This window comes from Amia ocellicauda, chromosome 9, assembly GCF_036373705.1.
Source record: "Amia ocellicauda isolate fAmiCal2 chromosome 9, fAmiCal2.hap1, whole genome shotgun sequence".
NCBI classification, from domain to species: Eukaryota; Metazoa; Chordata; class Actinopteri; order Amiiformes; family Amiidae; genus Amia; species Amia ocellicauda.
In genome coordinates this window covers 30,927,743-30,943,336 of record NC_089858.1, presented here as the reverse complement: position 1 = coordinate 30,943,336, position 15,594 = coordinate 30,927,743, and the positions used below count along the sequence as shown (strand labels likewise).

General features: G+C 37.8%; 1 protein-coding gene across 1 annotated transcript in view; it reads left to right on the top strand.

The window, feature by feature from the left end:
- Positions 1 to 15,594, top strand: part of wwox (WW domain containing oxidoreductase) — a 409,687-nt gene that overhangs the window by 236,974 nt on the left and 157,119 nt on the right. The gene's annotated exons all lie outside the window — the stretch shown is intronic.

Below are 15,594 nucleotides of genomic sequence, written 5' to 3'. Positions count from 1 at the left end.
TTGTTGTTTTGGCTGGACAGAATCCAGTGCTCCTCGGTGAAAATCGTGTAGATAACAGAGAGGAAGCTAATTGGTCTGTAGTTCTTTAGGTCTTCTTTCTCTCCTTTCTTCTGCAGGAGTAATGCTGTCTCCAGGGACATGCTTTGTTAATTTTCAGTTTTTGTAATTTTTCTATGCCATCTTGGACAATAAAGAGGTTAGGTGTTTCTGTGTTGCACACATCAACACTGGGGCCTGATATTCCCTGTGGGCAAACTGCCCACTGCAGAGTGAACAAATACGTTTACCCGTGGTTTGCCACCAGGGAGAATCGGGCCAAAAGACTTCTGCTCTTTGAAGCAGAGAGTATCTAATTCTGAGCTGAAAAACAATACTGCGTGTCAGGAACAGGATCTGAATTAATTAATTTAATGGAAAAAAAACACAGAGATAACCACATACAAAGCCAATTTGACATTGAACCATGAACTGATCAATAGGGGAAGCAACACATGGATAATTATCAATATTCAGATACATTTAAGGTACATTTAATATACATTTGTATATTAAAGCGATACAGCACTGATTAGTATCTTCAGGAAATTAACTGACAGTTTCATTCAGTTTACAAATGTGTGTGTGTGTGTGTGTGTGTGTGTGTATATATATATATATATATATATATACACGTTTTGCATCACTTGCTCCTGTCACTCTCTTAACTGTGATCATAACCCATTCATAATTCAAAGTTTTGTTCTAATGAGCTGGGATATGTTCAGTCAGATGTAAGATATCCTCGTTAGAACCATAATGTCACTGGTTATTCAGACTGCCCAGATTTATCACTCCTTAAGCTAAAACTCCCAAGACATGAGCATGACTTCAGTTGAAAAAAAGCCAAAGTAATCAAGGGATTTAGAAATCTGATTTAAAACACTGCCATTCTAGACATACAGCAGTTCAAATACAATTAAAACATGTTGTGGTTACTGAGCATAATTTGATACAAGAAAGCCACCTGAGGAAAAAACAATACCTAGCTGTATACACAAGTATAAATAACTACATTGGAACATGTATAGTTAACTGGAACATGTATAGATAACCAAATTTACTAATCCAGTTTTACAACTTGACTGAGACAATATCAGGTTAACAAATAGTTATACCCTCTCCCTGATTTACATAAATAAGAGTAAGGAAGTGTCTTCCTTGCAGGCTGAGGTCATTGCTAGCCCTGGCACTGGGTAAAACGTACCTCTGTCTGTCGTTTTAAGGCGATGCATTGGCAATGTAATACCCCACTGCTCTTTTCAGGCGTGTTGAAGCTCAGCCTGACTTTTCCAAATGGCTATGGTAATTACCATTGACTGTAATGGAATGTGGCTATTAGGGCCACTTGACACTATGCTAATGGTTCTGACTTTTTGTTGGTGTCTGAAAGAGTGGAGGCTTGATGGTATGGGTGCATGCACAGGGTACTGTCACACCATTTTATTTATCAGAAAACGGGGTTTGCTCTCTTTCAAGAGGGATTGGAAGGCAGTTATCCAAATGCAAAATCTTTGTTTTAAATGTCAGCTTCCACCATTCCCAACTCTGTGATTCGGTTAATTTCTTTGAAACTGCATAGTAGATGGAATTTAGTTGTAGCCTATGAAATATGACTTTGTGGAGTTATGTCCGTTGTTGGATTGCCCGGTTTTGATGTGGAAAAGCTCCTGCCACTCCATTTGATTAGCGTGTAAAACGATATAATAAAAGCAATATAATCTGATGGACTATAGTATAATGTAATACATGGAGCGAAGTGCACTTTAAAATTGTAGGACAACATTCAAACATTCAAAAGCAGGTGACAGGAAGAAATGTACAATTTTGTGATTTTTTTCTGGGTTTAATGTAATTTTTTGAAGTGGTTATATTACAGTATTTTACTTTCTAACATATAAAAACAACTCCATGCTAAAGGAAGAGATAGCTTAACACATACTTTTTTGGTATTCCATATAGGCAGCCTGAAATAAAAAATATAAATAAATGAATATGATATATTTTTTCAGACAAAGAATGATACTGTCTGCCTGACTTGGAATTGAAGATTGACCATGATGGGGAAAGGCGTTTGAACATTATTATTTTTTATCAGCACACATCACTGCAAGGGGTCCCAGATTCCAGTCCACAATGCTAGTGTATCTTCCCGTTTGCAGACTTTTCTTATGTAATTGGAGTTTGTTTAATTAGAGGAGTACTGTTTTTCTAGGTCTGTTGACAAAACATGTAGGACTTTACCCCTGGAGATTTACTTGCCTTATGGTTATGTAAAGTGTTAGGTAAATTGTTCAGTTAACATAAAATGATACAGCTCTGGAACACAGTTTGTTTAGGGAAAGGGAACCCCAGACCAAAGTGCCCCAGGACACATTTTTTGTCTTTTCCCCACTAGTCCTCAATAAGGCACCCTGTTGGGACTGTAAACTATAAAGATGCCATTAACCAAAATGTCTTTACACTTTTAATTAAAATTAACTGCAAGACAATCAGACTAAAACAATCTTTCTCACAGGAGCTTATGAAAGTCATGTTGTTCATTTAATTGGAGCTGTAATTTCATTGCTGCATGACTTTAAGCTTAGTAAATTTCAGTCTTGTAGAGCTCCCTGTACATCCAGCAGAACAAATTGAATCAAAATTGGAGGTTTCAATAAATACAAAACACTTAAAATCAAGTTCAAATCCAAAGTCCTTAAAAAAAAGTGTGTGTGTGTATATATATATATATACACTCACCTAAAGGATTATTAGGAACACCTGTTCAATTTCTCATTAATGCAATTATCTAACCAACCAATCACATGGCAGTTGCTTCAATGCATTTAGGGGTGTGGTCCTGGTCAAGACAATCTCCTGAACTCCAAACTGAATGTCTGAATGGGAAAGAAAGGTGATTTAAGCAATTTTGAGCGTGGCATGGTTGTTGGTGCCAGACGGGCCGGTCTGAGTATTTCACAATCTGCTCAGTTACTGGGATTTTCACGCACAACCATTTCTAGGGTTTACAAAGAATGGTGTGAAAAGGGAAAAACATCCAGTATGCGGCAGTCCTGTGGGCGAAAATGCCTTGTTGATGCTAGAGGTCAGAGGAGAATGGGCCGACTGATTCAAGCTGATAGAAGAGCAACTTTGACTGAAATAACCACTCGTTACAACCGAGGTATGCAGCAAAGCATTTGTGAAGCCACAACACGTACAACCTTGAGGCGGATGGGCTACAACAGCAGAAGACCCCACCGGGTACCACTCATCTCCACTACAAATAGGAAAAAGAGGCTACAATTTGCACAAGCTCACCAAAATTGGACAGTTGAAGACTGGAAAAATGTTGCCTGGTCTGATGAGTCTCGATTTCTGTTGAGACATTCAGATGGTAGAGTCAGAATTTGGCGTAAACAGAATGAGAACATGGATCCATCATGCCTTGTTACCACTGTGCAGGCTGGTGGTGGTGGTGTAATGGTCTGGGGGATGTTTTCTTGGCACACTTTAGGCCCCTTAGTGCCAATTGGGCATCGTTTAAATGCCACGGCCTACCTGAGCATTGTTTCTGACCATGTCCATCCCTTTATGACCACCATGTACCCATCCTCTGATGGCTACTTCCAGCAGGATAATGCACCATGTCACAAAGGTCGAATCATTTCAAATTGGTTTCTTGAACATGACAATGAGTTCACTGTACTAAACTGGCCCCCACAGTCACCAGATCTCAACCCAATAGAGCATCTTTGGGATGTGGTGGAACGGGAGCTTCGTGCCCTGGATGTGCATCCCACAAATCTCCATCAACTGCAAGATGCTATCCTATCAATATGGGCCAACATTTCTAAAGAATGCTTTCAGCACCTGCTGAATCAATGCCACGTAGAATTAAGGCAGTTCTGAAGGCGAAAGGGGGTCAAACACAGTATTAGTATGGTGTTCCTAATAATCCTTTAGGTGAGTGTATATATATATATATATATATATATATATATATATATATATATATATATATATTACTGTATTGTAATTGTAAAATAAAGCCTTTTGTGTGGCCACACAGTGGTATATTTTGGCTAAGGGTGTTGTTTACAGCTGTTTTCCAATTGTAACTCATGATGAAACTTTAGCCCCAGTAGTAACTATGTAGTTTGTTAAACACTGCAAGAAAAACATAGATATGTTTAATACATATTTTAAACTATAGATTTTATTGATTATGTTGACTTCATGTTTATGTATACATACACACACACCAATCCTAGTCCTGGAAGGCCTGGTCCAGTAGGTTTCCCCTCTCTTAAGCTCTCTTAAGACTCTTAGGCCTGGGAATAGTATCTACATTGGATCCATTAAGACAATAATTTGTTGAATTAAGCATGCCTGGAATTGAAATGTGTGGCCCTCCAGGACCACAGACCCCTACTGAACATAAATTATCCCCCTGAGTTCCCATGGGGAAGTCAAATACCATGCTCTTGTACCTAGTCTATTTTACTATTCGACAAGATGAAACAACACATCCCTGAACATCGAGAGCACTCTTTGGTCCTCAGACAGTTGCCATGGTTTTGGAAAAAATCACTTAAATGTCTTAAGTGTTGCAAGTTGCTAATATGATCAAATTTCGCAGTCATTTTAGGAACTGCAATAGTTCTCTTCTAAACAAATCAAAACATTGAACTTTCCAAAGTGTTTTATATTTCATGTGTTGTGATATTAACACTTTTGTGAAACACATTCTTTTTACAAGAGAATTAAACAGTCTGACATTGTATGAATGCTTTGACAATCTTTCAAAGCTTCAAAACTGCCTTCCATACGGCCTGCCTTCCTTTTCAGTTTCCCTGGTGTAGCTCTTTCTTCACCTTGTCTTCTCTCTGCAACTGTACACCAAGATGCTGGGACCCTCCTATCTCTCTAGAGCTGGGCTTCAGGTTTTTTTACCTCCTCGCATGGATTCTCTTTCCATTTCTATGCTGAAGATGCCCAGATCTTTCTCTTTGTCCTCCTCCGATTCTCACATTTCCTGTAGTTTCTCTGTCAGCATTTCTACCATCTCCTCCTGGATGGATTTGCAGCACCTGAAACTCCAACTCTCTAAATCTTGCCTGCTGTATATCCCTTCTTCCTCATGCTACACAAACCATCCTCATTGAATTGACCACCCTTCCACACAACAACGTTGGTGTTACCTTGGATCCTACTTGTTCCTACTCATATATAGCGCTCTTGCTTTTTCTTTCTGAGAGACATCTTAAGAATACACATTTTTCTTACTTTCTGACTTACTCTACCAAGCTTTTACTCCGGGCCCCTGTTCTATCAACACAGGACTACTGCAAGTATATACCCCCCAATTTCACACACATATTTCCTATCGCTTCTCCTGTTCAATTAAAGACCCTTGTCCTTACCCAGCACTGCTCCTTGCTACCTTCAATTCTTCTTATACATCCCCTCTCACCCTCTAGATTCCTGCTCGTCAAGGTGATTAGTCATGGCTGGTCTTAGCTGCCCAACTGCCATGGCTCTTTTTTCTGCTCTGGAACTGCAGTGTCTAACCACCTCTCAACACCTCCTTAAGACACATCTGTTTTGATTGCATTTGTCGAGCATTCTAATCTTGTGTTATACCTTAATTGTATTCACTATATTTATAGGATGCAATAGTGATGTTGGTCGCTGTGTGTGCACAGTAGTGATTGTTGATCCAGGCATTGTACTGTTTATGTGAGTAAGCTTTGTGTTTGATGACGCATGTTCTATGCTGGACGGAGTTGTGTGTGCTGAGGGGCAGAGGATAGAGTTTGTGTTATTTGGGATGAAGGCAATAGTGGGAAAAGCCCTGGAGGTTGTTCGTTCCCTGTAACACCATTGAGCTTCACATGGAAATAAATAAATACATACCTATACACAGAACCATATATAAGATTTGATTAGTCCCCGTTTCAGCCAATAAACCTGCTTGTGTGCATCTGTCATGTCTGAATACAAGAGAAGTGGGGAATTAAATACATTTTTTTTTTTCTTCAAAGCTAATTCAGGCCCTCAGTTCTGCAGACATTATTATGCTTTGGTTCTCAGTTTTTTTTGTGAGTTGTTTCTTCTTTGCCACGTTCTTATTTTCTTTGCTTTTTCAACAACTTCCCTACGGCAGTTTCTCCTGGAATGAATCTTATATTCACAATAGGGAGTCCAGCCTTTTTTTCTTCTCTTCTTTACATGCTTCACTTAATCAGAAGAAGGTTCTATCAAACAAAACAATGAGAGGCAAATGCTAATGCATTTAATGGATACTTAAAAAAAATGAAAAGGAATAGTGCTGATATGCTTTGGCAGATTGTAAAGGAAGGACAGGTGACAACTTGATATTTTAAGTGGATTGTAAGTTACCCCGGTCTCTATTTATTAATCATTATATGAACATTTTAGATAACATTTAGAAATAATAGCAGCAATGGACTTGACATGTGTAATGTAGAGAATCAGTGTGTTTGCATCAGCATGGATAGTCCAAATTATAGAATTAGTTTTCAGAAAATGAATTCCAGTATACATTTCACTGGCCAGTGTAGTAAACCAGAGCAAAATAATATTTGAATGTGAATATTGCCATATTAATGTTAGTATCAAGCCATTCTATGTTTGCAAACTAAAATGCTTGCCTGTTGGTAGCTGGTCAGTTGTATATGTCTTTTTATTGTCCTGCCTGCAAGCTCTATGTGGATGTCTTTAAGCTTAAACCTCCTAGAATGCTGGTAAGTAAAGGAGGCATTCATTGTTGAATGCTCCCGGTAGTGTGTCACAGTTACTTTCATACTGATATTTATTGTTGTACCAATACAGGTTCTACCTATCTGTATAACCAGAAGACACTTAACTTATGGGCTGGTGAATTCACTGGTAGTAGTATTAAACACAGATGATGAGACATCAAGTGTGTTTTAGTGAACCTGTGTAGTGCCAGTAGGAGATAATGGCTCCTGGTGGGCAATAACTGAGTTCTGCCTGGGTAAAGTAAGAATACAGAATCATGTGTATTAGCCTCAAAACAGGGACCAACCCCTTTACATTAGGGATAAAGTGCTCACTTGCAATGCTAGGATGGAGTTTTGCATTAGTGCTACTTAGACTTTCCACTGCACTTTGCAAACCTCTTGACCACAGCTAAACTAACACTCAGGACAAGAGGGGGAAAAACTGCACTGTTATGCCATCACTTCCTAGTTAAAGAGCACCATTGTAAAACTCGTCATTATTAACTTCTCCTGTCCAATTTGACGACAAAGTCAAAGTCAAAGTGGGCCTGGAATACAGTTATTTAATATGTGTCAAAACAATTGTCCTTTTTTGTCCACAGGCCCTCGTCTGTGTCATTGTTCAGAAATTGTAGCTCTGTATTTCTTGCTGCTGCCTATAAGGGAGAATGAAAGAATTAAACCAAATCATAACTGTTGTCCCTCACGCCCTCCACTGTTAATTAAATTGGGAACTGCTTCTAGCCATTTCCTATTTGTATTCAGTTTGCATCAAAACATCATAATTGATGCATGGGAAAGTCTCAATAGCAGTCCCTCACAGCCACATTTCTTTGTGTTTTAGCAACAGCAGTATGACGTATGTATGGCAATTTGGAGATTTCTCCAAAGACACTTTCAGTGAAATTACTTCTGCAACAATCGTCCAGGTGATGAATGGTTCAGTCCACATGGATGAAGTCTTTCCAACAGTTGTAGGACACTTTACTGAAATGAGTCTCTGTCCAGTCCCAATAATAAGACAATAATTCCTTCTATTTGACGGGTATGGTTCCTTACATTTTATAGCAGTGATAATGTATGATTTGCACTTTTTGAATCTGCAGTTTTCACTTTATATTAAGAGTGTGAATTGAAAAAACACATACATTAACACATTATTATTATTATTATTATTATTATTATTATTATTATTATTATTATTATTATTATTATTATTATTTTACTTCTTGACTCATGCCTTTGTCCAAGGAAAATGATGTAGTCAGTATGGTATAGAAATCCCAGTAAACAATGTGGTTAAGCTTCATAGAGGTGCTCCATGACACACTTCAAGGATTTTGCCTGTGCTTAATGCACTTAATGCTTAATAGCACAACATGCTGTAAAGTGCTGGATGTAACAGGATGTCGCTTTCAGGAAATGAGGTCTCATTTCAAAACGTTCTGTCTGATGACAACATTGCTATAAATCAACATTCAGCATGTCAGAGGGAAAGCATTAGTCCATTTCTATGATGTAGAGAGCAATTGGTAAGAGTGAGAAAGGCCACTGAAATATCTCTGGAGGTCGATCTTGATGCAAGTCACTGATGTTCTTAGGGAGAAATGAATCACCAGTTTGAGTTGGCCTGTGTGTTGCCTGATGTCATCAACCCAACAGCACAATATAGGTTAGTATTCCCACCAGAACTGATAACCCAGATTATATCTTGTCATTTTAGAGCTCGTGGTGACTGTATAAAATATCAGACTGTGTTCTTGGATTCTTATGGTCAACCAGAAAGCAGAACGCATCGTCTGTAATTGGGCAGGATATACATTTTGTGAAACAAGTTAGTCATTGTGTTGCTGCCACAACCTTGATTTGTTTACTTAACCATTTACTTAATTCAGGCGAGATGTATGATGGTCTTTGATTGTATGTATTTATTTATATGGGTGCAAAAATAAATACATATTAAAGAAGGAAACGCAAACCACAGAAATCAATCAAACTGTTCTCCTTGAAACAATGCTGGCCTTTTATAATAAAAATGCAATAACTACTAATAATAATCATAATAATACTACACACATTGCTATGCTAGGACTGTAAGCAGTGATTAGAGAAACCTAAATGAGACTGTATGGTAATATTCTACCTAAAGCATACCATTCAGGGTTTTTTATTATTATTGCTGCGGTGTTTAATCTACAAGTGATTAGTATTCCTTTGAGCCAATTCTGAGCGACAGAGAATGGGAATGGGAACCCCTTCACCCCTTCTTAAGGTCTGTGCGACATTCCAAGTGACTTGGGCAGGGAGCTGGGGCTCTGAGTATGGATTAACATAGTGATAGGCCCTGAGTAGCTAAAGGCTGATGACTAATTACCTGACAGAGCAGCACTCCATTCGACTTGGTCACTGAAATTAATTTTGCTTTTCAGCAAAGCGGCATGAAGCAGCTGCACGATTTTGGTTCGATACTCAAATTAACTGGGAGTCTAAATTATTCCTCTTCATGAGTTAGAGTAGTTTTCATTAAGAGCCAGTGTATATTTTATCAGTTTGCATTAATACAAAAAATAGAAATATGACCCCCTTTAAATTCTTTGGCATTGTGAAATAACCAAAAGAGCCGACTGAATTAATTTAGGATTTTGTATTTTTTTTATTATTATTTCTTTATGTTTTTATTTCTTTGTAGCTTTATCTCTTTCTGTACTTTGGATCCTTGTCTTTCCATTAGAAGCGATGCAAGATAGAACATAGGACTACTTTCAATTTAAATTGTTGCAGCTTCCTGCTTTATGAAAGACAACATATCATTAACAGTCATATCTAGTCTCTTATTAATATTTATACAAAATTAGGACCATTTTATATGCTATATTTTCTATGCTATGTTCCAATGTGGGTACCGAATGGAAACTGCCTTTATATATTGTTTGTGCACTGTTTTTGTTCAGACAAATGAAATGAAAGTATGAGATTTGGATTTCAGTGCCACTTATGCCAGCACCCAGTTGGAGTCTGAGCTTCTGTAAGCTGTACCACATCAGAGTGTGCTTTACTGTGAAAGATTGCAAAATAAAACGCCACTCACAACATTTGCAACATAAAGGCAAGAACCATGAATTGTGTTTGTCTTAAGCAAAAGGAAACAGACTCTCTGTCTATGTGTTTTCAAACCTCTTTGTCATGATCTTAAATGTCATCTTTACCAAATACCACACAGAACCAGTGCCTCTGAATTCAGATTAATTTGTGTTTTTTTAATAGAAATATTTGACTAGATATACTTACAAGGGGTTAGAAAATATGAAACTAGTTCTGCCACAATTTTATGGTTGAATATTTTGAAGTCTTAAATGTAAACAATTTAGAGGCAGTAACATGTCTGTTGTTTACTAAATAACAATACATCAACTGCCAGAGGTGTTAAACGTATCCAAGCTAGCTCATAGTTACGTTGGACACACCATTCAGAAGTGTGTTAAAAACGATTTAAAGCAGGTATTTATGTGTGTTACTTGCTGCACTTTCCCTTGTTGTACTTCTGTTCCACTCCCCTTATAAATGAGAATCAACAGCTGGTTAAATTAAAATGGCTCAACTGGCAGCCAGCTTCATTTGGACATTTGCGCTGTGCTTGCTGTGTGCTCGGAGCTTCCTGCCAACATTATACCTCTTGACAGGATAATGAAGACCAGCCATATAATATTGATTAAAATAAACATTAAAATAATCTTTATTAATCACTCTCTGTCCTGTCCTTATTAACAATTGATGTACGTACATTTCTTTTAACTACAAGAGACTGGGAGTGCCTGCGCGGTGATAATTGGTGCTCGCAATGCTCCAGTCATTTCTATCAACAGGGCCCCGACTGAGAGGCTGCTGAATTATTAAACATTTCCTACCACTGTGGCTCCTGAAATAGAATATTATAACACATGATAGTGTGAACAATTAGCGGAGTGAGGGAAGGTAAGCAGACCCACAACGTGAATTCTTTGTGCCGAAATTACATGGTATGGACTGTCTTCTTAAAGGGGCAAAAAGCTGTTCCTTTAAAAAGCCTGAAAAAACAAATAAAAATGCATACATTACACAATATGTGCAGTGATGTGGATGCGGAGCTATAACATATAATATTTATACTCTTCATATACACAGCTAGTTTGCAAAAATGTATCAATAGATTCTATTTTGTGTTTGTTTTGTTGAAAAGTCAAGTTACAGGTGTTCACCTCTCTCTTCAGAGAGAACGTCAAAGTGTGTTTTTAGTCCATGTGGGCAGCTACTTTTCAGTACGGAATGCCTTATGATTTATTTGACCTTTATTAAGGTGTTGACTTGTCATTGCACTTCATTGGCTAATGGTTGCCTCAGGTTTTTGAAAGTTCGCACTGGTTGTCTTTAAGCTGAGCGCAGTTGACGAAGTGTTTAACACTTAAATGAGCGTCTGAGGTGTATGCCACTAAAGCAAAACTAACTTCCAATGCACAGCTAATGATTGCAAGGCTTTTTCTAGTCGAAATCAAAGCACAGACATGGACATTTTTAATCTTTCAAAGGATGTCCGCAGATCTATTGGTTCCTCTTAGATTAGGACTGTGATTTTTCCTGTTCATTGGATTTAAATGAGTGTACCTATTTATTGCACATTCATACACAACATACAGTCGAGGGCCCTGTTGAAAACAATAGGACATCACTGCACTTGGGTTAAATACAAGCACACCATTTTTTTTTACACCTCATTAGAAAGTCTTTCTTTAGCCACACTAATTTATAACACTGCATATCCCGATCCCCGGGCAGGGCATTTTTTTTCTCTTTCGATACTGCATTGATTTCCTGTATGACTTCATCTGCCTAATACAGACTTGGGCTGTGCACTTATTTGACTGAGTTTAGACTCCCCTTATCAAACATTCATGATACCCACGATATAGCTCGGGGATCTGTCGGAATACATTGCCTTTCACTCAGTAATGCTCGTTGCAGTTATGGTTTAGGTCAAGCTCCAACTTCATAGAGGGTATTTCATTACAGGTCAGCCTTATTCAGTAATGCCAAAGCATAACCATTCTGGCGCATGAATTAGATTGCTTAGCGCATACGTTCTGGCGCTTGCTGAAGTGATTTTATAAACAGACATGCAAAAGCCTGGTTTAATGAATTATGTAAATCTCTTATTGCCCCTAAGATCTTGTCTCTGCCCCATATTTTATGTACTTATTATCCAGATTTTACTGGCTCTTTCCCCTCCTGTTCGTCAGCTCCCCTTCTTTATAGACCACAACCTGAACCCAAACTGTATCCAGTGCCATCTAAAATAGGGGGCGTTTCTTTAACATCAAGTCGGCAAAAAGCTAAATGTGTTATTGTTGTGCATTTCACACGTGTTGTCACATTTCACATGATTGGGTCTCATACTACACTGGATTTTTTTTTTTTAATAACTCATGGGAAGATTCCTGACAGAACTAAGAAAAGTAGAGTTGTAAACTATTGAATTTGTACATTTAATTAGTATATCAATATATACCGTATATACACACACGTGCATCACAAACAAGAGTGATACAATTGCAGGAGGAAAGAAACTTCAAATGGAAATGGCCTGGTCACATAGCAGAGAGTATGGATTATTGTTGAAACAAGGACAAACTGGGCTTAATCCCAAAAGACCAAATACAACCAGAAGCAAACGATGAAATCTGAGTTTTTTAAGGCTTACGTTGGGTGACGACAGTCCAAGGCAACAGTTTGTCAAAGAATCTTATGGAGTCATTCATCCAGCAGTGGATCAATGCTGAAGATGATCAATTTATATCATAACTGATTGATATACAGTACTGCATGTATGCTTAATTTCTTAAATTAGGATATGTCAAGCACTGTTGTATCCATGTAAATATAAAAGTTGCAAAACAAAATACATTTTAACATAGAACAAAGCTATACCTTTACTATCTGTAAGGAGAGAAGCATACACATTTAGTAGTAAGGAAAAGTAAAATAAGTGTGCATATGCTTGCTTATTTATTTATTTATTTATTTGTTTGTTTGTTTGTTTGTTTGATCATTTAAAATAATTCAAAGGGGCTTTTATATTGAAAAGCCTGCATTCTATTCACTGAAGTATCTTGCTGCTTGTGATGCTGTAGATAAATCATGTTAAATTGTGGCGATAGATATTCCCTGACAAAAAAGATTAACAGTCAAAGCAACTTGCAGAAAATGAAACTCAGAAATCTGGAGATAAAAATGATTTGGGGGGGGGGTCCTTCTTTTCTTTTTCTTTTTCTCTTTTTTTAAAGATGGCTTAAGATAAATATTCACTTATTAAAGCGTAACTGGAATTGACTGTGTCATGCATCAGCCTAATAGCCAAAGCCCTGGTTCAATACAGTGGACTTGGGGAAGGTTTTCTTAATGAAAGAACTGACGTTTTCTGTGCTCTGGCTACATTCATCAGACTATATAGTGTTCATTATATACTACAAAGGGCTGCCAATGTGAATGCTTAGGCCCATCTATTAGCCTACATGATTGGGAGTAGTGGATTATGGAAATAACACGTTTAGGGAAATAGTGCACCAATAATCCATCCATATGGAAAATATCTATATCAGGAGTACGTTTTCAAATGCATTTGACACAGAGAGGTGATGTGCCCTTTTTTCATGTAGTATCTGCAAACAAAAAGGGACTCTCTATGGAATGTTGCACCATGCTTTAGTCAGATATAGATGGGTCCAATTAGTCCTAGCAATTACAATTTTGAGCAGCAATTCTAAACCGGCAATTTTTTTTTTTTCTGCTGATGTCCTAAATATATAATTAACATCTGAAAATATTTTAGTCTTGGGTTTGGCACAGTCCCCTGATATCCTGTGTCTGTACCACTCTGCCACCCCTAAAAATGGAACAACAGAATTGAGGATTTTTCTTTTGACTAAGGAGCTGCAAAAGTAAAGCAAACACATAAAGAAAATAATTGATTTAGTTTCTGAAGTAACAGAGCCTATCATTTCATTGTTTCATCCTATCCATCACAAATGAAGCTCTTCGTTTCCACCGCTTAAGTCACAGTAATATGTTTTAAGTCTGTTTCCTTCAGTGACCCATGGTTACATTTTTACATTTCTTCTTTTTTTTTTGTAAGTAATTGTAGATTTCCATTTTGTCATTGTACATTACTTTTCATCTTAACCATTATAGGTGAAAGTAGCAAGAAAACACTCCACCGCATTGTATCGTTAAAATTGCAAATCAAAATGTAAGCTTTGTTCACCAACTTTGTATTTCATTACATCCTTACATTCCTCAGCAATAGGAATGCACATGCATTGTATTGCTGGTACTGCTTTACCTAACTTACCTATCAGAGGATCACATTCGCTGTCTGTGTTTGTCCTTGCACCACAGAATTTTGTATAGCCTGAGGGAAAATCATGTTATTGCATCAGATGTGGAAAAGGTCCCTTTTAGGCAAATCAAAGTATGGTTTAGCTTGAACTTTTTGAGTTGCCTTTTTTTTTTAACGGATGAGTTTTCCATTTAATTATTCTAATAACACTCCGTTTGCTAGCTCTGTCCAAATCCACGCTTTCTGACTCAATCAGCCATTAAATTGTTTTTGGATTGAACATATGTATCAAGCAACCCAAAATATGGAACAGTGAAATTTCACAATAGTCCCTTTGGTCATCGTTTGTCCTGCATTTAAAATCATGATATATATATATATATATATATATATGCCCAAACTGTAGCCCTTGTCATCCGTTGCACTGAATTACCTTCGGTTCTGAGCTGTGATCGCAGTTTTGGGTAATAGGATTATTCTGATCCAGGCCTGGGGCCTATATTTACTGGACATAATATACTTCACCTTCCATGGCGCCTGCTGTACAGTAGCGGCAGTCTCTAAAGCTTGGACTTCTGTATGTTAAAGCCGGCCTGCCCATTTCATGTGAAGCAAAGGTCAACCCCTTGCCATCAGCCCTCAGAACCAGCCTTGAAGGCCTGAATTACTTCATTCTGCCTGCGATAATTAGATAATTGGAAGCTTATTGTTGCATGCACTACTTCATGCTGATAGAATGCAATCAAAAATAAATTAAGGACAAAACAATGAGGCAGAGTTATAGTCTGCGGTACATCAGAACGTTCGCGGGATCTGTCGATACAAAGAGATTTATTCTTTTCTAGATCCTGCTCAGCCCTTTGTGTGACGCAATGCCATGAGCACCCCCAGAACAAAGACAATGTTTAATCAGCAGTTAGACATGCGGCCATGAAGCCCCAGCACCGATACTACAATACGTGGAAAGCCAAGTGATGTTATGAGGCTGACTTCATTTATTCTCTTTACAAGGCTTTTGATATGGTTAACTAAATCTTTAAAAGAGAAAAAGAAACCCGAAAAAAAAAACAGCCTCCCCACATAGAGCCATTCCTAACTCCCACAACATCCACTCTCAAGCCGTTCCTACACAAGTATATAATATCTGAATATATATTGCGGCTTTGCAGTGTTAAATAGTTGCAGACTTACTGAAGAACTCAATCTTAAATGGCACTTAGTACACATCAGTTATCACAGATACTATGTGTGTGCGTGTGTGTTTTATCTTTAAACTTACTGAACCACCCCCATAGTACATACTTTATTGGTTTATTGGAAACTGTCTCACACCTACAGAAGCAAAAGCAGAATCACCTCCATAGAAAGTGAGGTTTGAGAGCTCTAAGGATCTGTGTACAATCAGGTCACTGCAGATGCATGTATTTTCCTAGAAGCTAG